Consider the following 5,219-nt stretch of genomic DNA (forward strand, 5'->3'; position numbering starts at 1 on the left):
ACAATCTCGATGACCATATTTATCTATGTATCTTTGTTATTTTGGCTTTGGGGATGGCCTTTCTTTGTTGTTTCTTTAAACTATGGTTCTTATCTTGTATGTGGTGTTCTATTTTAATGGAATGAAGCATATGGTTGTTCAAAAAGAAAGTATCCAAGATAAAAAAAAAGTACCTAGATTGATGAGTGATAGGTTTGTTATTAAATAATCCATAGTACTCCTTAATACGGTTTAAAAAAAAAAAACTCCTATGTGATCGATTTGATCACTTCTCAAAGCGACTTCATAACCAAAATCAGTGACTTCATTAGTAATTTTCTTAGGGGTTTTATGTATATTTTGATATTTTCACGTGGACTGAGAATTTTGTTAGGATTTATGATACACTAAATTATCGAATACTTTCTCAACGAAAATTGTACTATTCCATACGTTTAATTAATACATTATTTAGTAAGAAATTATCATATGTAGTTTTTTTTTTCAACCAAACATTAATTAGAAAAGAACTCCACAGTTGGTAGCCCAAACCGGTGGGAAAGTGTTTACAAAAAAAGATGCTAAAATAAGAGATTTAGACGACCGTGCAAGACAATCCGCCTTCAGATTTGAGGAACGGGAAATTGTCTTGCATGGTCGTCTAGATCTCTTATTTTAGCATCTTCTTTTGTAAACACTTTGCCACCGGTTTGGGCTACCAACCGTGGAGTTCTTTTCTAATTAATGTTTGGTTAAAAAAAAAAAAAAATTATAAAATTTTGAGCTTTTATTCCTAAAATAAAAATTAATGTACAAATAGGATGGAGGAACCTTCATTTCTAGTGTAGCATTGACTACACCCGGCCCTATATTTATTATGTCAACGGTTTATAACACAAGTGTTAAGGTATGATTGGTGAAATAAAACCTGTAAGTTAAAAAGACAGCGGTAAAAAATGGTAAATGATACAGAAATTCAAAGAACATAAGTGCACAAAGGAATGGGCAATCAAATTTCAATTTTAACCCTAAATTTTAGCTTATTTAAAATAAGTGACACGGTAATAATAATAATAATATATATATATATATTGTGTAATAGAGAAAAAGTAAAAAATATGTCTGTCAAATCGCCTAAAATAAGGTAATTAGCTGTATTCACTAACTAGCTAATGAATGATTAAAATTTAAATACACTTGAGGTTAGCTGTTTTTTCATGATGATCGAGACTTGAGGGAAGACTATGCGCCATGAGGAACATGGAAGCATTAAATTGTTGAGATTATGGAGTTTTTTTTTTTTCAACCAAACATTAATAAATTAAAATAAAACTCCAAGATTAGTTGCCCAAACAGGAGAATAAGAGTTTACAAAAGATGATTCAGAGATTAGAGATCGTGAAGATCGAGCAAGACAGTCCGCCCTTACGTTGACCTCTCGTGGTATCCTGACTAGGATAAAGGAAGGGTAAGAAGAACGGAGCAAAGCGAAGTCCTCCAGCAAATTCGAGAAAGCGGGCCAATCTTCCGCGTCTGCACCATCGCAACTAATTCTGCACAGTCCGTCTCGAAAGTCTGGCAACCGACTCCCTCCTCCAGTAAGGAAGCCATAGCCCAGATCAGTGCTTGTAATTCCGTATGTAAGGGAGTAAGGCTTCTTCGTTGACTCCGTGCTCCCAAAAGAAGCGTTGTATCTTCTCCACTGCAGCACCACCAGTCCAGACCCTGAAAAGGATCCGTAGATTTCCAAGAGCCATCAACCAGACAACGGAGAAAGGGTCCTCTCTCCTCTATTGAAAGCGGAGGCTCCAGATAACGCGCCGAATAAGATTTGGCCTCCTCCCACAATAATTTATCATTAGCCGCTTGATTCAAGATTTCCGTTGGCTCTAACTCAATACTTTGGAAAACTTTTTTGTTCCTATCTTTCCAAATCGACCATATAATCCAGGGAAGACGAAGGGCTATATCTGAAACCCCAGATTGTGAAGAAGCCCGCCAGAATATGAAATCTAAATTCGCATAGATCGAGTCATATGGAAAACCTCCCTGATCTAGCACCACTGGAGACATCTCCCAAATACGTCTTGACCGAGGACATCCAAAAAGCGCATGATCTATAGTCTCTACTGCAGAATCACACCTCTTACACAAAGCATCACACCGGACACCCCGATACGCAAGTTGTTCTAACACAGGAAAAGTACCCGATCCAATCTGCCAGAAAAAATGTTGAATCCTCGAGGGTACATCCAACTTCCAGGACTGTGCCCGCAAGGCCATGCAAGTCGGCCCATACTCAACATCCGCAAGTAAATCTCGGGCCAAACAATAACCTGATCTGACCGAATATTTCTTTGATTTAGTAAAATGTCATAATAGCCTATCCGGCTGATAAGTTTTACTGACCGGCATACTCCGTATAAGAGAGATATCCTCTAGATCAAAGAACTCCTCCAGATTATGGGGTTTTTTTAAATTTCAAAATAACATGATTTCTAGCTGTTTAATTTGCACGACGTATGATAAATAAAGACTCACCTGTTCTAAACCATAAACAAGTCTTCAAATAATAGTGAGAATATATTGGTATTATTATTTTTGATATATTGTTAGAAAAGGTAACACGGTCACACGGATATATATTTATTTTTAAAAAATTATTATTGGTATTTTATAATTTTAAATTTACAGTATGAATTTTGTAATAAAATAATAATCTTTTTACAATGATATGAAATAATTATCATTTTAAAACGTTTAGTTGGGAAGACTTTTGAATGCAATAAGAACTCATTAATAATTGTCGTTTAGTTTTTGAGTAAAAAAAATAAAATAATTGTCGTTTAGTCTTGACATGAATCATCACCATTATCCATTTATGATAGGCACGTCGACATGTAGTGACAACAAATAATAATCATGTCTTGATTACTTCCAAGTTTATATCACTATCTAATAGTATTTATAACCATTATGCGACTTCGTCGTACCATTGCGCATGGAAAGCTTGCAATGCTATACATTATAAAGTGTTTAAATAAAAATTCTACTATCAAATTACACATTAATCAAGAGTAACGTGATTTCTAGCTGTTAAACTTTGCACGACTTTTGACTGGTTAAATAAAAGACCAACTCGTTTTAATTTATCAAAGTCTTTTACTAAGTCTCTCCAGACCTCCTCCGATCACTTAACGACAAATAATTGAAAGCAAAGAAAAAAGTAATAGCCAAATTACAATAAAGAAAGACCCAAAAATCAATGGATTCTTTATTGCAACTTGCAAATAAAACGAAATCTATTCTAGTCTAGTTGGCCAGTAACTTGTCTCTTATCTAACAGATTTGAAACTCTCAAAATATATACTTTTTCCAATTTTTATTAGTTATCATTGTAGATTGTTTCACACAAATTACTAGAAAAAAAGATAAATATTATATTACACTCTAGTTTGACTATTAAGTTTTAAAATATTTTATATTTTATTTATTTAATAAAAATAATATTAGAAAACGGAAACGATATTAAAACTAAAACAAAAGTTTAAGCTTAAAATGACAAAACAAAAAAATTATTATTTATCTATAAAAGTTCGCTAATAATACATGTTTTAACTTTATGAAAAATCAGTCTAATATATATTCTATTAAAATTATTTCATTTGTATTAAAAAGTGTTGGTCGACTTTACAAACTAATAAATTATATGTATCTAAATATATATCATGTTTTAAAAAGACATACTGTGAGGTGTTGTCAAAAAAAAAAAAATACTTACTGTAAAGTTTTGAATGGTTGTGACTTTTTATATAGTTTTTAGAAATATATTCGTTAGTGTTCAAAATTTTGAGAAAAATGAATTTCTTAAAAAAAGTATTAAGTCTAGATTCTAAGAGTTTATACCAATGTTTAACAAAATCCGAAATCCCACTTTCCCTTTAGTTATTTTTGATTTATTATCCTACTATATTAATTGAGAAGTACAAATATGAAACTAACTTTAAAATGTGTAAAAAATTACATTCAATTGCCAATAGAAAAACTTAATTAAGATTAATTAATTAATTAAATAAATATTATTAATTAAAAAAAAGTAAAAACGTTGACAGATAATAAAAGGTTTAGAACAGTAAAAGAAATCTATTCAAATCAAAACTAATTTGTACTTGAAAAAAATAAAAATAAAAATTAACTGTTAAGATTTTTTAAAAATACGAATAAATTTTTTTTAAGTAGAGTTTATTTTCTTCTTTAATTTTACATTATCATGCCATTGATTTTAAATAATTATTAGTTTTTAAAAAAATATTTTCTCTCTCTAATAAATTATGGACGAAAATTACAAAATATTTTTTAAAAAATTATAAACAACTCAGAATTTCAAAAACTAAGATTTTATATCCAAGTAATAGTTTTTGAAAAATTAATAAATTTTATTTGTTCATAATAATAATATTAAAATTACTATTTTATATTTCACAAAATAATGATGCAAATACAACAAACAAATAATATAAAAATGTAATATACGCAAAAATAAAATACTATAATATTCTAAAATTAATTAGTATTCAAAAAAATATATATAAATTTACAGAACAATTAAAAAATAATATTATTTCAAGCAAAATAGTTTTTTTGAAAAAATATAACAATAACTTTTATTATTTTATTATAACTATTATTTCAAATGTTGACAGGGGCATTTTTGAGAATGTTGATCATTTTAAAAACTACCCCTCTTTATATACAAAATGACCAAATTATCCTTTTTGAGTGACAGCAAGAATGTACAGTCATCAAAATCGAAAATATTTTCCCGCCAAAAAAATTTCCCGCCAAACATTTTTTTTCCCGCCAAAATCGAAAAAAATTTCCGAAAAAATTATTTTTTCCCGCCAAAAAAAAATTTTCTCGCCAAAATCGAAAATTTTTCCCGCCAAAAATATTGAAATTTATACCTTTTAAAAACATTGTAAACGCTTTTAAAAAACTTTTAAAAACGTTTACAAGGTTTTTAAAAGGTTTTTAAACATATTGTAAACGCTTTTAAAAATCATGTAAATGCTTTTAAAAAGCTTGTAAATGCTTTTAAAAGGTTTTTAAACACCTTGTAAACGCTTTTAAAAACTTTTTAAAAGCATTTACAAGGTGTTTAAAATGTTTTTAAAACCCTTTTAAAAATCTTATAAAAACTTTTATAAGGTTTTTAAAAACATTGTAAAAGCGTTTACAAG

Source organism: Camelina sativa, chromosome 20, assembly GCF_000633955.1.
Source record: "Camelina sativa cultivar DH55 chromosome 20, Cs, whole genome shotgun sequence".
NCBI lineage: Eukaryota > Viridiplantae > Streptophyta > Magnoliopsida > Brassicales > Brassicaceae > Camelina > Camelina sativa.